This window comes from Abramis brama, assembly GCF_963993115.1.
Source record: "Abramis brama genome assembly, chromosome: 4".
In the NCBI taxonomy this organism is placed as follows: domain Eukaryota; kingdom Metazoa; phylum Chordata; class Actinopteri; order Cypriniformes; family Leuciscidae; genus Abramis; species Abramis brama.
In genome coordinates, this window is record NC_139966.1 from 53,653,395 (window position 1) to 53,674,683 (window position 21,289).

The window sequence follows — 21,289 nt, forward strand, 5'->3', positions numbered from 1 at the left end:
AGTTATCATGCAGTTTAGAGCAATAGAGCTGATGACATACTTTTGATACATACTGTAAGTGCATTTAATTTCAGTTACTTTATTATGTCTCTCATGAGCTACTAAACTCTGCAATCTGTATTATCAGTGATCCATTTCAGAGTGTTATTTGTGCCTACCTTTAATATGTCATGAATGTCCAATAATTATTTGTTCATACTAGCAAATCTGCGTCTGATGTACAAAGAGAATGGTAAGTTTTGTTGTTTTTTTGGGATAAAATAGTGTATTGATACTTTATACAACACTGCACCCTACCATTTCAGGACATATTGAGTGTTATTTGCATATATATGATAAAGGTGTGAATGACACCATGTGTGCACATGCACTCTGTGCCTCGTCCTTCCAGATGTGTACATGCAGTACATTTCTTTTCCTTGAGATAAGACCCTCTTCTTCATATTGGTAAAACATTGGATTCTGAATTGGACCAGCATCAATGAATTGAGGCAATTGCAGTTTCCATATCCTTTTTAATTGTTACAAACACCCATGGCCATGTAAATATACACAACTTCTTCACTGCTTATTGATATTTAAAAGGCTTTTGTCTACCAAATTAAATGTGGTCCAACCAAATATATATATATATATATATATATATATATATATATATATATATATATACACTCACCCAAAGGATTAATAGGAACACCTGTTCAATTTCTCGTTAATGCAATTATCTAATCAACCAATCACATGGCAGTTGCTTCAATGCATTTAGGGGTGTGGTCCTGGTCAAGACAATCTCCTGAACTCCAAACTGAATGTCAAAATGGGAAAGAAAGGTGATTTAAGCAATTTTGAGCGTGGCATGGTTGTTGGTGCCAGACGGGCCGGTCTGAGTATTTCACAATCTGCTCAGTTACTGGGATTTCACGCACAACCATTTCTAGGGTTTACAAAGAATGGTGTGAAAAGGGAAAAACATCCAGTATGTGGCAGTCCTGTGGGCGAAAATGCCTTGTTGATGCTAGAAGTCAGAGGAGAATGGGCCGACTGATTCAAGCTGATAGAAGAGCAACTTTGACTGAAATAACCACTCATTACAACCGAGGTATGCAGCAAAGCATTTGTGAAGCCACAACACGCACAACCTTGAGGCGGATGGGCTACAACAGCAGAAGACCCCACCGGGTACCACTCATCTCCACTACAAATAGGAAAAAGAGGCTACAATTTGCACGAGCTCACCAAAATTGGACAGTTGAAGACAATGTTGCCTGGTCTGATGAGTCTCGATTTCTGTTGAGACATTCAGATGGTAGAGTCAGAATTTGGCGTAAACAGAATGAGAACATGGATCCATCATGCCTTGTTACCACTGTGCAGGCTGGTGGTGGTGGTGTAATGGTGTGTGGGATGTTTTCTTGGCACACTTTAGGCCCCTTAGTGCCAATTGGGCATTGTTTAAATGCCACGGCCTACCTGAGCATTGTTTCTGACCATGTCCATCCCTTTATGACCACCATGTACCCATCCTCTGATGGCTACTTCCAGCAGGATAATGCACCATGTCACAATGCTCGAATCATTTAAAATTGGTTTCTTGAACATGACAATGAGTTCACTGTACTAAAATGGCCCCCACAGTCACCAGATATCAACCCAATAGAGCATCTTTGGGATGTGGTGGAACGGGAGCTTCGTGCCCTGGATGTGCATCCCACAAATCTCCATCAACTGCAAGATGCTATATCAATATGGGCCAACATTTCTAAAGAATGCTTTCAGCACCTTGTTGAATCAATGCCACGTAGAATTAAGGCAGTTCTGAAGGTGGTCAAACACAGTATTAGTATGGTGTTCCTAATAATCCTTTAGGTGAGTGTATATATATAAAGCATTTTTGAAAATACGGTTTTTAAAAAATTTATAAAAGTAAAAAGAAAAAATTAAACCAGCATTAAATAGTTAATTTCTAAGAATGCAGCACATTTAAAATATTTTATCGATAAGATATTTCAAAAGATTATTGAGTTTCTTAATAAGTCTTGTACATCATTGGCTCAGTGTTTTCTGCCTTTGTTGCTTTGTAGGACTGAGAACTATTATTTTAATGCACTGCTTCTATGCTTACTTGGGATACAATTTTTACACTCTTGGTATCTTAACAAATGTAACTGGGTCAATGTGAAAACAACACAGATACGCATGCTATTGAACCCTGTTGATATTTGGAAGACTTCTATTGATTGGACAGTTTTATATAAAGGTTGTGGGGATCAGGAATTATACATACTGAATCTAATACAAGCAAGGTAAGGCATCTTTAACACTGAATCACACTTCAGCTTCTTGACACTTTTAAGACACATTGTTTTTACTTTTCAATATTTGTGTCAGACATCTCTATAATTGAACCTGTATTCTTTCTGACAGATATGGCAGTCTTTTATGATCTTCGGCTGGTGTCTCTGGCTGTGCTGATGCTGGCGTCTCAGCTGGACTCTGCCAGTGCTGCTGTTCGGGTGTTTGGCTTACATGCCAGAGACCTTGACAGTGACGCTTTTGGAAACTGTCCCGATCCATACGCCAAGGTCTGGTGTGGCTCTACTTTTGGGGGGCAGACATCATTTCACAATGATAACAATAATCCTACATGGGGTCCGCAAAGTTCAACTTCCCAAACTGCAATCGATATGACAACCTGAAGCTGGAGGTGTGGGAGTGGGACAAAGACCTAATTTTTGATGATCACTTGAGCACGTGTACCACAAAGGTTGAATATGGGGCTTTCTCTCTGGGTCTTTGGACTTCACAGAGGGTGAATATTAATATATTGCGTAAACGAGGTGTCGTTTTGAATTGGCCATACGTCTGAACCCATTTGATGGCACAGTCCTAGCCTTTAGGCAGAGTTGCAAAAAGCTTCTTATATAAAGTGTACAAATACATGATCCAGCCATTATATCACATTCAAAGGCTGTGAAAGTACTTGAGGCTTGAGTTTTTTAGAAACTTCGATCGGTCTAAGTATGCAAAGCGTAAGTGTGCCTATCATCAGTGCACCCTTCCTAGCATAACCACGGTGTCTTTATTTTACAGACGGATTCTTAAACGGCATGAGCAGTTCTTGTGAAGGTGAGGCATCGGCTCAGATAGAAACGCAGGATGAGGGAAGTTAGTAGGCATGGGACAGTATGTTGTAAGTATTTCAGAACCTCCAATAGCTTAGATGTTTTTGCAGCGCTGCTTAATTGGTTTTGACACCATCCAGTGTCAAACCCTCTCCGGTGAGCGTGGACAGGCGCGTTTAACTCATTTAGCAACAGATGTGACAGCAAGTGTAACTTCACGAGCGAGAAAAGGACCAGAAAGGTGAGAAAAGACAGTTAGCAACCCTCACTGACACAAGAGCGCAACTCTCTGCCAAAGCAGCACTGTTGAAGAGTAATACTCGCTGATTTCTCATCAAACCTCTTCTTTTTAACTCACACTGCCCATATAAGTTCTCACGTCACTGTACTCTTGGCAACGGCCTTCGGTTTTATGGCAGATTTGTAGCAGTCGGTCAAATCACTCTTGTAAATGCTTTGGTTTATTCTAAATACTATTAACTGCATTAGACCTGCAACGTCAGACTACTTTCTAGTTTCACGTTTTGCACATTCGACTGTGCAGATGAAAAGAGAACAGTCCTGATTCACCAGAAACAAGAGCATTTTATTTGGGGTACAAAGCATAGCGGAGATGCTCTCATCACCTTAACTACTGAAAGGACTTAGATTACAGCTGGTTACATTCTGCTTAGTGTGCTTTCTGTGAACGTGTGGCACAGATTACCTGTAGACGGCTCGCCTGAAAACTAAAAAAAAAAAAAAAAATACTGAGAACTATTATTTTAATGCACTGCTTCTATGCTTACTTGGGATACAATTTTTACACTGTTGGCATCTTAACAAATGTAACTAGGTCAATGTGAAAACAACACAGATACGCAGGTTACTGATCCACCTGTTGATGACCTTTGGAATTTTTTTTTTGATTGGACAGTTTTATATAAAGGTTGTGGGGATCAGGAATTACACATACTGAATCTAATACAAGCAAGGTAAGGCATCTTTAACACTGAATCACACTTCAGCTTCTTGACACTTTAAAGACAGAGATATTATTTTTACATTTCAATATTTGTGTCAGACATCTCTATAATTAAACCTGTATTCTTTCGGACAGATATGGCGGTCTTTTATGATCTTCGGCTGGTGTCTCTGGCTGTGCTGATGCTGGCGTCTCAGCTGGACTCTGCCAGTGCTGCTGTTCGGGTGTTTGGCTTACATGCCAGAGATCTCACCGGTGATCCTTTTGGAAACTTTCCCGATCCATACGTCAAGGTCTGGTGTGGATCTTCTTTTGGGGGGCAGACAGAATTTCACAAGGATAACAATAGACCTACATGGTCTGCACAGTTCAACTTCCCAAACTGCAATCCATATGAATACCTGAAGCTGGAGGTGTGGGACAAAGACCTGAATTTTGATGATCACTTGGGCACGTGTAGCAAACAGGTGCAAAATGGGACTTTCTCCTTTATTTGTTATCTGGACAGCGGAAGTCTGTTTTACAAATACGAGTTGAAACAATAAACCTTTTCTAAACAGCTTTGAAACACTGTAACTAGCCTGATAGGAATAAAGTTTAGCAATATGCAATATAACGTGTATGTTTTGCATTACAGTTTTTTACGATTGTTTACACACTAAAATAAAAATTTCCACACAATTTGCAAAATTCTACTCCAAGGAGCAAAACACCTCCACAGATTTGCACAACATTACACACAATATCTGCTTCACCCTTTTTGCAAAACATTACACACAGTGATTTGTAAAACTCTACACACATTTTCACACCTTAGACACAGTTAAGGATTGTGAGGTTACTTCCTTGTCATTACAAAGCCCCGGATTGCCAATGACAACACTAATGAACGAATTGGATAAACACAACCACCAGGTGTGGAAGCACACATGTGCTAATTTGAAAACGCAGCACTCAGGTGTGCTATAAAAGGCAGCAGGTGAGTTCACCTGTCTTCAACAAAAATGGAAGGAGCTAGAAGAAAAAGAAGAAGAGTGAGAATGAGAGGGGGAGCTCAAAGAGGAGATGAAGGAGGTAGAGGAAGAGGAGAAGGAGAAGGAGGTAGAGGAAGAGGTCCAGGTAGAGGAAGAGGAGAAGAAGGAGATAGAGGAAGAGGAGAAGAAGGAGATAGAGGAAGAGGAGAAGGAGATAGAGGAAGAGGCCCAGGTAGAGGAAGAGGAGAAGGAGGTAGAGGAAGAGGTAGGGAAGGACTTATGCCATTGAAGACATAGCCTGTGATGTGGATGAAATCTTATGGCCTGATCCAGCCAGACGGAGAGATGATGAATAGTTACAATATTCTTGTTGCTTTTACAGTAGTTTTTCTTCAGAGTCAAAGTGTATGTACTTCATGCAGTAATTTTTATTTGTCTACAGATTTTATTTGTTTCATTGATTTCATTGTTGGTTGATTACTGTAACTGATTATGGTAAGAAATACTGTGTAAGTATTGAAATAAATACTTGAAATATTCAGTCTGCAGCATCAGTGTTGTGCAGTGCTTTGTAAGTTTATAGTAGGCCTATTTGTGTACATTCTCCCTATATCTCAAACTAATCATGAAGAATGTTGTGGGTATGTCACTATTTTTATTTTTTTTTTGTCATCTAAATTATCCCTTACATAACAATGTCTGGCCAAAAATCTAGCACATGCTATTTCCTAAAATTAGTTTTTTTACAAATGTGTTTTATATTTATCACAGCAGTGTGAAACTGGCTGCAATAGTGTCTGATCATTGAGGACTGTGTTGGTTAAATGAAAACTAATAGCATTTTCACAAATATGTGTATATGTTTTGACTGAAGTGTGTATGTTTTGACTGAAGTGTGTCATTTTGCAAACAATCTAGGAATTATGCAAATTGAGTGTGGTGTTTGGATAATTGTGATTCTGTTTTGAAAAAAAGAACCCGGTTTTCAAAATTGCGTGTAAACAATTGAAAAAAACTGTAATATGTTCATTTAAATCTACAGCTAACATACTTTTCTTCTTTAGTGAAATGCTTTTATTAACAAGAACATAAAAATACAAATGAAAGTCATAAATCAAAGTTGTCTCTGCTTCTCAGTTCACTCTGAATCTAGTTTTAATTTTTGCAATTCATTAAATGGTTTTACCATATAGCCCTGCTTCTCTTCTCACAGATTGGTGCAAGTGATAAATTCCCCATAACCTACACATCACGCCACATAACACTTTTCATACTTGTAAACATGAGTATTTTACTCTACATTTTATGCTATAGAAAGTGTAGTATACATCAAATGTACATAATTGATAAGCCATTTACAATAAAAGGTCTCTTGCTCCTTTGATGATTGTTTTTTTTATTTCTGTGGAAATTTGAATGATCCCTGGAACTGGCAAGTTCTAAATAGGCAATAAAACAAACAAAACATTTGTTGTGAATAAATCATTCATCACTCATGAATCAATTAATCTATTGATCCAGTTTATTTACAGTGATTTCAGCTGTAAATCTAAAACAGATTTTACATGATGACGAATATAATGTGGAAACATCACTAAATGCAAAACAAAGACATATTATGACACTGATGATGATGGCAAATGTATAACTTAATCTGCAAAAAAAAAAAAAATTATTCTTGAAGTAGGCTGTAGACCTATGTCCAAAAAGAATGTCATCAGAACAGTGCTTTAAACGTATGTGCATAGTATTCTACAGTTTAGCCTAATCAGTTTCATATTTCAATGTTTATTGGCTACAAGATTGAGAAAACATTTTCCTCATATGTAATTAATTGTGTGACTTTAATTATTGTGTGCTTATTTTAACATAAGGACATTGTGTTCACATTTCAATATTTCTGTGTATTAATTTTTTTTTTTTTGTCATATACAGTTTGTCATCTGGACTTCAACTCTGGTATATTTATCCACAATCACCTCTCATTCTCAGTGTGTGCCATATTTTTACTTTTCCTGCTCGCACTTGCGGTGAGTGATAAATTCCTCATTGAAATGCACATCACACCACATAAACTTTTGATACTTGTGTAAACAAGCATTTCATTAGTTTTTATGCTATATAGAAAGGGTAGTGTAAATCAAATGTACAAAATACTAAATGAGTCAGCTAGTAGCCTAGGTCTTTTTTGCTCCTAGAGGGGAAAAAACAATGACTTTCTTCCTCGGAACAATAAAGGTGAAGTGAATAATGCTTCAAAACGACCAAAAACACAATTAAAAATGATTCTTTTGATGCTTTCAGTACTTTATGTACTATCTGAATTTTCCTTGGTTTGAATGTTAGAAAACTGAATTTGAAATTTCCGAATTTTTTCTTCATCTTGAACACTTGAATCTGTATTTTTAAAACTAAATATATCTGCAGTCTAAAAATTCAGAACAAAAAAATAGCTGTTTGAAAATGCATGTCTAAAATTCAGCCATAAAAACATTTGAATTTCGTTAAATTTCAAATGTTCAATATTCTTTTAAAGAAATCAAATTCAGAACTATTTAAAATTCTACATAAAATTCAATTTTGTTAATTACACTTGTCAGTTATAATTCAAATTTACACAATTCAAATTCAAATCATTTTGTCATATTATAAGCTCCATACCACCCAGTCCACATTCACGTCCATTGTATTTAAAACAACCGAGATATTCTTCAGAAATTCCTTGTCTTCAGAAGAAAGTCGCAGATTTCGACATGAGGGTGAGCAATTTGATATTTGTTCAAATATTTGTTAAATCTTCGTTATAATTGAAAAAATATTCTTTCGGACAGATATGGCGGTCTTTTATGGTCTTCGGCTGGTGTCTCTGGCTGTGCTGATGCTGGCGTCTCAGCTGGACTCTGCCAGTGCTGCTGTACATTTGAAAAATTTACGGGGCGAAAAACTTTCTGGTGATTTTGGAAACAAACCCGATCCATACGTCAAGATGTGGTGCGGTAACGATTATAGGAAAACAGACACTATCCGGGCTAATACTGAACCTGATTGGTCTAAAGAAGTGTTTCAATTCTCAGATTGTGCATCCGGTCACAAATTAGAGGTGCAAGTGTGGGACAAAGACGTGAGCTATGACGATAAATTGGGCTTTTATGAGGGAAAGGTGGGAGAAGGGTCTAACCAAAATGTTAAATTTTCTGTTGGCGAGAAAGGAACTGTGAGTTTCATCTACGATGTGATATAAATCTGCTCAAACTCAGCACTTTGTAAAGCTGTTTTGAGACAAACATCCTTTGTAAGAAGCTCAGTGGTAATAAAGTACAACAGCATTGAACACACTGTGTGTTTTGCCTTATTTGTTCACTCTAAAAACTGCTGGGTTGTGTTAACCCAATTTTGGGTCAAATATGGTCTCACCCAACGTTGGGTTAAAAAATGCAATTTAAAAATGGACAAATTGCATTTTGGACAAAATCAAAAATGGACAAAAATGCAATTTAAAAATGGACAAATTGCATTGGTTACATTAAAAATGTAAACCAACGGCTGGGTTTGTCCATTTTTAAATTGAAATTTTAACCCAACGTTGAGTGAGACCATATTTGACCCAAAATTGGGTTAACACAACCCAGCAGTTTTTAGAGTGTTCTAAAATCTACCCTCTGCTGACATTGCTATAATAAAATGCTCTATTTGCTTAAATAAAAAGTTTGCTGAAATAAAAAGTAGGCTACCTGCACTCACGAGTCACAACACATACTATGGAAGTCTATGGGTGCCGTCAACTGTCTGGTAACCAACATTCTTTCAAATATCCTCTTTTGTGTTCAACAGAAGAAAGAAACTCATACATGTTTGGTACTTGAGGGTGAGTAAGTACTAAAAAAAACATAATTTTTGGGTGAACTATCCCTTTAATAGTCCACATTTTTAAGTCATCTGCTGTTTACTCTTAAGGATCAAGCAACAGACAGAGACCTTCTAGTTGGCTCATCATTTAGGGATGAATTTAAGTATACAATACCCATTCTAAGCCAGAAATACTTGTGCAAAATGCTAATCTTTATAAGAATAAAATGTGTGATTTGCACTAATGGGGGAATTTGTCACATGCTGCATTTGGGAAATAAATCTGTGAGCAGGAAGAGAAGCAAGGTTGATATGACAAACACTTGAGGTGAGAGGTGATTCTGAATCAGCTTATCACTGAAGTCTCAAGTATTAGTTGCCTCTGCTTCTCAATTCACACTGAATCTAGTTTTATTTGATATATGGCTTTATTAGTGTAATATTGTGAATTGTGATTTTTTTTTTCTTTGTCAATAGATTAAAAGCATTTTAGTCAAATGAATATAGGCTATTCAATCAGTCAATGCAGAACACACACAAGCAATAGAAACGGTTCAACTTTATTGTTTTAAGTCTCAAAGTAGCTTTACAAACTGCTGATTTAGAACAGGTTTATTTCGCTTCATACCTGTAAAACATGGTTCCTTTTTTCAGATGACAATAATCCCTGACAGACCCATTTCGTACCAGTTTGCTACACGTGCCCAAATGATCATCATATTTCAGGTCTTTATCCCACACCTCCATCTTCAGGTTTTGATTTGCTCTGCAATTTGGGAAGTAGAATTCTACATTCCAAATAGGATTAGCAGTATTCTTGATAAATGATGTCTGCCCCCCAAAAGAAGATCCACACCAGACCTTGAGGTATGGATCGGGAGGGTTTCCAGCAGCGTCACCGGTGAGGCCTCTGGCATATAAACCAAACACCCGAACAGCAGCACTGGCAGAGTCCAGCTGAGACGCCAGCATCAGCACAGCCAGAGACACCAGCCGAAGATCATAAAAGACCGCCATATCTGTCCGAAAGAATACAGGTTCAATTATAGAGATGTCTGACACAAACATTGAAATGTAAAAATAATATCTCTGTCTTTAAAGTGTCAAGAAGCTGAAGTGTGATTCAGTGTTAAAGATGCCTTACCTTGCTTGTATTAGATTCAGTATGTATGCTTCCTGATCCCCTCAACCTTTATAAAACTATACAGTCATAAAAGTCTTCCAAAGGTCATCAACAGGGTTCAATCTCATGCGTATCTGTGTTGTTTCCGCATTGACCTAGTTACATTTGTCAAGATGCCAAGAGTGTAAAAATTGTATCCCAAGTAAGCATAGAAGCAGTGCATTAAAATAATAGTTCTCAGTCCTACAAAGCAACAAAGGCAGAAAACACTGAGCCAATGATGTACAAGACTGTCCATTATAAAGAAAAACAATAATCTTTGAAATATGTAGTTTAAACTTATAAATTATTCTTCTAATAATTCTTATAAATTAACTATTAGATGCTGGATTCATTTTTTATAGATTTTTTAAAGAAAAGTTTACATCTAATGACCCTAAAAAAAGTAATGTGGTACAACCATACAGCAAAAAAAAAAAATGAACTGAAAACCATACAGTTTTATTTATTATATATATATATATATATATATATATATATATATATATATATATATATATATATATATAAACAAGTTATTTCTTTTTTATTACTTACTCACCCTCAAGTACCAAACATGTCTTTGAAAAAACATTACTGGTCATTTGCAAATGTATTATGGTTAGGATGAAAGATATCTATGGACTGCTATTCTGTTTGTGGACTTACCCGTGACACCTTACTGTACCATCAAAAAGTTCATTTGTGACACTGTATGACTGCACTTCATAAAATGAAATAAAAAGACAAGTAAAAAAAAAAAAAGAAAGCAAAAACATTACTTTTTTAGGATCAATAGATTTAACTCATTAACTTTTCATAAAAATTGTATAAAAGTAAAAAATAAAATAAAAAATGAAACCAGGACTGAGTGAGAACTACTATTTTAATGCACTGCTTCTATGCTTACTTGGGATAAAAAAATTACACTCTTGGCATCTTGACAAATGAAACTAGATCAATGCGGAAACACAGATAGGCCTACAGATACGCATGAGATTGAACCCTGTTGATGACCTTGAACCCTGCTGAAGATTTTTGTGATTGTATAGTTTTATAAAGATTATGAGGATCAGGTAGTGTATACTTAAATTCACCCCTAAATGATGAGCCAACTAGAAGAAGGTATCTGTCTGTTGCTTGATCCTTAAGAGAAAAACATGTATGAGTTTCTTTCTTCTTTTGAACACATAAGAAGATATTTGAAAGAATGTTGGTTACCAGACAGTTGACTATGTTGACGGCACCCATCGACTTCCATAGTACTTGTTTTCCTGTCATCAACTGTCTGGTTTCCAACATCTTTTAAAATATCTTCTTTTGTGTTCAACAGAAGAAAGAAACACATACAGATTTGAACAACATGAGGGTTAGTAAATTATAAAAATATTTGGGTGAACTATCCCTTTAAGGTGAATGATGGTGATATATATATATTTAAACCATTTTTGAAAATGCGGTTTGTTTTTTTGTTTTACTGGTTGCACCACATGACTTTTTTAGGGTCATTAGATGTACACTTTTCTTAAAGATTGTATAAAACTAAAAAAATAAGAAGAAAAAAATAAACCAGCATCAAATGGTTAATTTCTAAGAATGCAACACGTTTAAACTACATATTTCAGAGATTATTGTTTTTCTTTATAATGGACACTCTTGTACATCATTGGCTCAGTGTTTTCTGCCTTTGTTGCTTTGTAGGACTGAGAACTATTATTTTAATGCACTGCTTCTATGCTTACTTGGGATACAATTTTTACACTCTTGGCATCTTGACAAATGTAACTAGGTCAATGCGGAAACAACACAGATACGCATGAGATTGAACCCTGTTGATGATCTTTGGAAGACTTTTGTGATTGTATAGTTTTATAAAGGTTGTAACGATCAGGAAGCATACACTCAAAAAAACAAGCTGTTGACCGAAACTAATAAAATTGAGGAAAACTTTTCCACGAAATTGAATTACATGTTTCCAACATTTTTTTTTTTTCAATGAATTGTTTTGTATGAACTTAAAAGTTTTGCAATGCCTAAGAGGGAAAATTTTGTCAGATTACCTGCGCTTAATTTTTGTCCTGTCAATAAAATTACCATCATTATAATTTTAGCTAACTTGACTTTACAATTACTTCCAATCTTGTGTTTTTACATTGTTACAGTAAATTTTAATAATGTAGGTTTAAGTATAAGATTTGATGCATATATAGTGTATAATGAGTGCCCACAGACCAAACACAGTGACCACTCTTCTGGATAATGGTAACCACAAAAATCTAAGACATTACAGAAAGTCCTCTAACTTTCTAACTTAACTGAACATTAAACACTAAAATTAACTAACAACATCTTTCCATTTATTGAAAAACAGAAAATAACAATTTAACACCCTAAATTTACCCTCCTAAAGCAGTCCCTTGCAAAGCATGCTGGGAACTATAGATCCACTCCCCAGTTAGTTGCCAACAAAAAATATTCATGTAGTGTTCACACAAAGTAATTAAGTAAAACTCAGTTTTAAATATATTAGGTTTATTGAACACAATTTAATTAAGCTGTAACAAAATGTTTTTTAAAAAATCTGGTTACTTTAGCTTATTTTGATTAATTAAATTGAACAAGAGGCAAAAATATTTTTTTTGAGTTAACAGGAAGTGTATACTTAAATTCATCCCTAAATGATGAGCCAACTAGAAGAAGGTCTCTGTCTGTCACTTGATCCTTAAGAGAAAAACAGCAGATGACTCAAAAGCAGATGTGTGTGTTTAAAGCATTTTGGAAAATACAGTTTGGTTTGTTACCGTTTTTACTCTATATGGTTGCACCACATTACTTTTTTATGGGTCAGATGTAAACTTTTCTTAAAAATAAAATAAAATAAAATAAAAAAATAAAACAGCATCAAATAGTTAATTTCTAAGAATTATTGATTTTCTTTATATTGGACACTCTTGTACATCATTGGCTCAGTGTTTTCTGCCTTTGTAGCTTTGTGGGACTGAGAACTACATTATTTTAATGCACTGCTTCTATGCTTACTTGGATTATGCCGGATCCAGGCCGTATCCAGACCAGATGGTGGACCTGCGCCTAGACATGACCACAATGCATGATGTAGTCAGCCGGATCCGGGCCGTATCCAGAACAGATGGACCTGCACCTAGAGTCTCCTAGACACGACCACAAAGCATCCCTGAAGTGTCAGCAGAGATTGTGTCAACTAGACTCTCCCCTGTGAAGGCCTCATCGACACGACTGCCATCAGCACTGATCCTCAACAAACTCGTCCCCATGCCGACATGACTCCGATCTTCAACCAGATGGAACTGGATAATATTCTGATTGTTCCAAACCAATCTGACTTCTGACCTGTAATGCTGCCTGAATCATAATCATACACTGTTCGTTAATTGGCCAGAGGAGAAATGGCCCCCCGACTGTATCTGGTTTCTCCCAAGGTTTTTTTCTCCATTCTGTCACTGATGGAGTTTTGGTTCCTTGCCACTGGACAATGACATCACGGTTTACTCCAGAGCGGCTAAATATATATATATATATATATATATATACATATATGAACTTACTTAAGCTGGAATGTGATGCTATTTTCTTCTGGAAACAAATTTTTTGCATTATTTTCCTGTTATCTCTATAAAGCTGCTTTGAAACTGTCTGTATTGTAAAAAGCACTATAAATAAATGTGTCTTGACTTGACTTGGAATAAAAAATTTACACTCTTGGCATCTTGACAAATGTAACTAGGTCAATGCGGAAACAACACAGATATGCATGTTATTGAACCCTGTTGATGACCTTTGGAAGAATTTTATGACTGTATAGTTTTATAAAAGGTTTGAGGGGATCGGGAAGCATATATACTGAATCTAATACAAGCAAGGTAAGGCATCTTTAACACTGAATCACACTTCAGCTTCTTGACACTTTAAAGACAGAGATATTATTTTTACATTTCAATGTTTGTGTCAGACATCTCTATAATTAAACCTGTATTCTTTCTGACAGATATGGCGGTCTTTTATGATCTTCGGCTGGTGTCTCTGGCTGTGCTGATGCTGGTGTCTCAGCTGGACTCTGCCAGTGCTGCTGTTCGGGTGTTCGGCATACATGCCAGAGACCTCGGCGGTGACGCTTTAGGAAACAAACCTGATCCATACGCCAAGGTCTGGTGTGGCTCTACTTTTGGGGGGCAGACAGAATTTATCAAGAATACTGCTAATCCTACATGGAGAGCAACATTCAACTTCCCAAATTGCAGAGCAAATCAAAACCTGAGGGTGGAGGTGTGGGACAGAGACCTAAGTCGTGACAATCGTTTGGGCACGTGTAGCAAAGCGGTGCGAAATGGGTCTGTCAGGGTAAATTGTTATCTGAACAAAGGAACCATGTTTTACAGTTATGAAGCGAAATAAACCTGTTCTAAATCAGCAGTTTGTAAAGCTACTTTGAGACTGATAACAATAAAGTTTAACAGTTTTTATTGCTTGTGTGTGTGTGTGTGTGTGTGTGTGTTCTGCATAGACTGATTGAATAGCCTATATTCATTTGACTAAAATTCTTTTAATCTATAAAAAAAAAATAACAAAGTGCATTCACATAAAGCCATATGTCAAATAAAACTAGATTCGAAAAGATTAGGCAATAGAAAACTAGAAAAATAGATAACATAAAAAAGCAGATGATGTAAAATTGTGGACTATTAAAGGGATAGTTACTCACTCACCCTCAAGTCCCAAACATGTATGAGTTTCTTTCTACTGTTGAACACAAAAGAAGATATTTGAAAGAATGTTGGTTACCAGACAGTTGAATTACCAACATTCTTATAGCTTTTCAACATTCTTTCAAATTCTTTCAACATTCTTTTTGTGTTAAACAGGAAAGAAACTCATACAGATTTGTAACAACATGAGGGTGAGTAAATTATAAATATTTTTGAGTGAACTATCTCTTTAAGGTGAATAAGGGTGATTGTCAAGCTCCAAAAAAACACAATAAAATGTGCCAGTATTACTATATAATACTATATTTAAAGTATTCTGAAGCCATACTGTATTTATATATGAGACCAAATTTAAATCGTTATTTCATAGCGCTCCTTGGCCCGTAGGCTACATTAGAGTCGGGGCGATGTCATGAATGAATCGCTCGAGATGAATCTTTTTTAATTTGATTCACTCATGATTCGGACGACAGCGGTTAAAACTAAAAGCTTTCAAGAGGTGAAGCTCATCAGTGATTATAACGACTTTAAGTGCGGTTTGTTCGTCGCATAAAGCTATCATATGACTAAATAACTATAGGCCTATGTATATAGCGGACGAGTCGTAGATCACTTTTATGATATATTTTTTTATGTTGTTATTTTTTAGCATGAGAGCCTCAGTAACTCATTCGCTTTCATTACACTGACAAGAAAGTGACCATTACATACTTCAAAAATGTCCCTTTGTCTTCCACGGAAAGTAACCATAAGGATTTGCAAATGAAGGTGAGTAAATGACGGCAGAATTATCATTTTTGGATGAACTAACGTTATGCATTTAGCCTGCTGAAGGGCTACTTACCCAAAATTACACATGTATATCTTTATGAACTTCAGAGTATTATTTATTAGTTTATGTAGGTATTAACAGACAGACAGACAGTTATATTCAAAGTAACGCCAAATCTTACTAACTTGCTATAACCACGATGAAGTGCTTTAACAGTTAAACAGATCCAACAAATAAAATTAAGAAAAATAATTATGCCTATCCTTTGATCTCTTTTTTTTTTTTTTCAATCTGAGATCATGGTACATTTGCACTAAATATTAATAATTATTTTCTTTATAATGGACACTCTGATATGTCACTGTTTTCTGCTTTTGTTGCCACTCAGGATAGAATTACTAAAATTATTTTAATGCATTGCTTCTATGCTTTCTTAGGATGCAATTTTATGCCAACTTGACAAATATGAATGTGCCAACACAGAAACATAATACTTGTTACGAACTGCTCCGAGACACGAAGGTGAGATCCAAATGCAGCTTTATTTGAAGCGTAATCCAGAATCGTAATCAGCACAAGCAGGGGTCAAACACAGGAAGGCAGTCCAAACAAACAAATAAACAAACAAACAAAACAGGCAGGGGTCAGAGGCAAAAGAGTAATCCAGGGAACAGGCAAGAAATCCAAAAACCAAGAGACATGAAACCAGGGAAAACGCTCGGAAATGCAGTGCAACAACATACAAAACTTTGCAGTGAGTGAATGAGTGAACATGGTATAAATAGGCTGAGACTAATAAGGATGATGAGACATAGGTGAATGCAATTAGTGATGATGAGTCCAGGCAGTGAGTTATGGGAAATGTAGTTTGTGAGAGAGTGATAATAGTCGGGTGTGGAGTGCCCTCTGGTGGTTCTCAAGGGCACTCCAGCTGGTGACCGTTACATAGCCCCCCCTCAAAGGAGCGGCTTCCAGACGCTCTGAAATTTCAGGAGGGAGGTGGAGCGGAGGCGGACCCGGGGGCGGGATGGAGGTCCAGGCCCGTGGAGCGGATGACGACATGGAGACTGCGGCAAGACGGGAGGCCAGGGCGGATCAGGCTGTGCAGGCGACCAGGGAGGAGCAGGCAGTGCAGGCGACCAGGGAGGAGACGACCCTTCAGGCGGCCAGGGAGGAGACGACCCTTCAGGAGGCCAGAGAGGAGACGACCCTTCAGGCGGCCAGGGCACAGGAACAGGAACAGACACCGGCTCAGGAACAGGAACAAATCAAATCAAATCAAATCAAGTATATTTGTATAGCGCTTTTCACAATACAGATTGTATCAAAGCAGCTTCACAGTATTAAAATAAAATAATACAACAAAGTTTGTTTCTAGTGGAATTTATTGATTGATAGAATAAAATTAAATATCCCCAAAATATCCCCAACTGAGCAAGCCAAAGGCAACAGTGGCAACAGGACCTGAACAGACACCGGCTCAGGAACAGGAACAGACACCGGCTCAGGAACAGACACCGGCTCAGGAACAGGAACAGACACCGTGTCGGCAGCCATCTCTGCTGAGGGCTCAGGCGACATGGCGGCGGTCATCTCGTCCGGAGACACTGGCTCGGCGGCGGCCATCTTGTCCAAAGACACTGGCTCGGCGGCGGCCATCTTGTCCGGAGACACTGGTTCGACGGCGGCCATCTTGTCCGGAGACACTGGTTTGGCGGAGACCATCTTGTCCTGAGACACTGGCTCGTTTTAATGAATTATAATATTCATCTCAAAACTGAGGTCATGCTACACATGTGCTTGGTGCTCTAATTCCAATGAAATTATCGATTATATAGTTATTGACAAAGTGCACCACAAGAGGGCACCGACTCCCTGTCTTGTGTCAAGGATTTAGGCAGGTATTAACATACAGACACAGGACCTGCACCAAATCTAACTTATCAACTATGCTTATCAAACAAGATAAAGAGCTATAAATGCTTTAAGAGAATGCACTAACTCTGCTTCTGCACATTTACTCTGTGTCTTGTCCTTGAGCAAGACTTTCTTCTGCATCTGTGATGTTGGACTTTGAGTTGGACCAGTTTCATATCAATTTGCCATGCGCTTTAGAAAATGCACACAGCTCAGCAACAGAAAAAGACAAATGCCAAAGAAAAAGACAAAGTAAATTAAATAAATAAAAACCTAAAAATACAGTGAGGAAAATAAGTATTTGAACACCCTGCTATTTTGCAAGTTCTCCCACCTGGAAATCATGGAGGGGTCTGAAATTGTCATCGTAGGTGCATGTCCACTGTGAGAGACATAATCTAAAAAAAAAAATCCAGAAATCACAATGTATGATTTTTTAACTATTTATTTGTATGATACAGCTGCAAATAAGTATTTGAACACCTGTCTATCAGCTAGAATTCTGACCCTCAAAGACCTGTTAGTCTGCCTTTAAAATGTCCACCTCCACTCCATTTATTATCCTAAATTAGATGCACCTGTTTGAGGTCGTTAGCTGCATAAAGACACCTGTCCACCCCATACAATCAGTAAGAATCCAACTACTAACATGGCCAAGACCAAAGAGCTGTCCAAAGACACTAGAGACAAAATTGTACACCTCCACAAGGCTGGAAAGGGCTACGGGGAAATTGCCAAGCAGCTTGGTGAAAAAAGGTCCACTGTTGGAGCAATCATTAGAAAATGGAAGAAGCTAAACATGACTGTCAATCTCCCTCGGACTGGGGCTCCATGCAAGATCTCACCTCGTGGGGTCTCAATGATCCTAAGAAAGGTGAGAAATCAGCCCAGAACTACACGGGAGGAGCTGGTCAATGACCTGAAAAGAGCTGGGACCACCGTTTCCAAGGTTACTGTTGGTAATACACTAAGACGTCATGGTTTGAAATCATGCATGGCACGGAAGGTTCCCCTGCTTAAACCAGCACATGTCAAGGCCCGTCTTAAGTTTGCCAATGACCATTTGGATGATCCAGAGGAGTCATGGGAGAAAGTCATGTGGTCAGATGAGACCAAAATAGAACTTTTTGGTCATAATTCCACTAAATGTGTTTGGAGGAAGAAGAATGATCCCAAGAACACCATCCCTACTGTGAAGCATGGGGGTGGTAGCATCATGCTTTGAGGGTATTTTTCTGCACATGGGACAGGGCGACTGCACTGTATTAAGGAGAGGATGACCGGGGCCATGTATTGCGAGATTTTGGGGAACAACCTCCTTCCCTCAGTTAGAGCATTGAAGATGGGTCGAGGCTGGGTCTTCCAACATGACAATGACCCGAAGCACACAGCCAGGATAACCAAGGAGTGGCTCTGTAAGAAGCATATCAAGGTTCTGGCGTGGCCTAGCCAGTCTCCAGACCTAAACCCAATAGAGAATCTTTGGAGGGAGCTCAAACTCCGTGTTTCTCAGCGACAGCCCAGAAACCTGACTGATCTAGAGAAGATCTGTGTGGAGGAGTGGGCCAAAATCCCTCCTGCAATGTGTGCAAACCTGGTGAAAAACTACAGGAAACGTTTGACCTCTGTAATTGCAAACAAAGGCTACTGTACCAAATATTAACATTGATTTTCTCAGGTGTTCAAATACTTATTTGCAGCTGTATCATACAAATAAATAGTTAAAAAATCATACATTGTGATTTCTGGATTTTTTTTTTAGATTATGTCTCTCACAGTGGACACGCACCTATGATGACAATTTCAGACCCCTCCATGATTTCTAAGTGGGAGAACTTGCAAAATAGCAGGGTGTTCAAATACTTATTTTCCTCACTGTATATTAAATACAAATCTTCATGTATGAAAGCACATCAGTTTCAGCAGCTGGGGAAAAAATAATAATTTACCAGCAGTTGCTCTTATTTGCCTTTGCCTACTACCTACAATGTTACAATCTTATAATAAATAAACACCTTAAATGATATAAAACAGGAAGACAGATGTCTCGGCTCTACAGATGACATTAAAATTAGTAAACCAGAGCACTAGGGTTTGCATTAAGCGATGATTCAGTTTTATGACAATCTTACATTTTTTCTCAATTTTAGAGAGTATTACATTTGAGGTAGAAAAAACTAAAATAGTTTTCTGCTCATGAAAAACCTGCTTTTGTAGCTGGCTCAGGACAGTGAATGATTCAAATAGTTGTTATATCCTCTTGCTGAATTGACAAATTTGCCAACTTGTTACATAGCAAAGCTGATAACAGATACGCATGGGATTTTAACCACCTGTTGTTGATCACCAATTCAAAGAATTTTGCAATGGTCATTGCATTATAAAAGGGGCTAGGAACGGAAAACAAGCACGCAACGCCTGATACAAGCAAGGTAAGGCATATTTACCACTACATTACACCTGTAGACATTATTTCCGCATTTCGATATTTGTGTGTATTAAACCTTCTCTATAATTGAACATCTGTTCTTTCAGACAGATATGGCGGTCTTTTATGGTCTTCGGCTGGTGTCTCTGGCTGTGCTGATGCTGGCGTCTCAGCTGGACTCTGCCAGTGCTGCTGTTCGGCTGTTTGACTTACATGCCAGAGACCTCGGCGGTGACGCTCTTTTAAACAAACCCGATCCATACGTCAAGGTCTGGTGTGGCTCTACTTTTGGGGGGCAGACAGAATATATTAAGGATAACAGAAATCCTACATGGTTTGCAGAGTTCAACTTCCCAAACTGCAAATGTGGTGAAACCCTGAAGATGGAGGTGTGGGACCAAGACCTGAATTTTGATGATCCCTTGGGCACGTGTGGCAGAGAGGTGCAATATGGGTCTTCCACCATTACTTGTTATCTGAAAAAAGGAACTATGTTTTACAGTTATGAAGCGAAATAAACCTGTTCTAAATCAGCAGTTTGTAAAGCTACTTTGAGACTGATAACAATAAAGTTGAACCGTTTTTTTGCTCGTGTGTGTGTGTGTGTTCTGCATTTACTGATTGTATAGGCTATATTCATTTACTTTTTACTAAACTGCTTTTAATCTATTTACTAAAAAACTTACATTAACAATACAATATTAATAAAGACATAGCCTATATGAAATAAAACTAGATTCAGTGTGAATTGAGAAGCAGAGGCAACTAATACTTGAGACTTCAGTAGGGATAAGCTGATTCAGAATCACCTCTCATTCTCAAGTGTTTATGTCATATCAACCTTGCTTCTCTTCCTGCTCACATTTGTTTCCCACTTGCAGCAAGTGATAAATTCCCCCATTAGTGCAAATCACACATTTTATAGCCTACTTGTAAACATTTCGCACTTTTTTTTTTATGTTACAGAACGGGTAGTGTAGGCCTATACCTAAATGCATCCCTAAATAATGAGCCAACTACTAACTAGGTAGGCCTATCTGTTGAATGCTCCTAAAGAGAGAGAGAGAGAGAGAGACTTAAAAATGAACTATTCATGAATGTCTGCTCCAAAAAAAAAAAAAATAAAAAAAAAAAATATATTACTATACTATATATTACTATATAATATTATTAAATAATAATTAAATTATTATTATTGTTATTAAATGTCATCTTGTTACGTTGTTAGGTGCAAAAATCAACGGAGTACAGGCTCCAATTTGAAATTTTATCGCATAGCCTATGTTTTCTGAATTATTGTGATATGAGAATCATCTATTGTTTTGATCTGCAACGCTGTTTTGATTGATTGTGACTAGACTT

The 21,289-nt window shown here is 37.4% G+C and overlaps 2 long non-coding RNA genes across 2 annotated transcripts; both read left to right on the forward strand.

The window, feature by feature from the left end:
- The first annotated feature begins 2,239 nt into the window (after positions 1-2,239).
- LOC311081233 lies at positions 2,240-6,444 on the forward strand. Its single transcript, XR_014605838.1, has 4 exons — positions 2,240-2,303; positions 2,425-2,809; positions 3,091-4,096; positions 4,222-6,444. It is a non-coding gene; the product is annotated as an uncharacterized lncRNA (long non-coding RNA).
- Positions 6,445-13,903: 7,459 nt separating this feature from the next.
- Positions 13,904-14,572, forward strand: LOC311080824. Its single transcript, XR_014605725.1, has 2 exons — positions 13,904-13,967; positions 14,093-14,572. It is a non-coding gene; the product is annotated as an uncharacterized lncRNA (long non-coding RNA).
- The last annotated feature ends 6,717 nt before the right edge of the window (positions 14,573-21,289 follow it).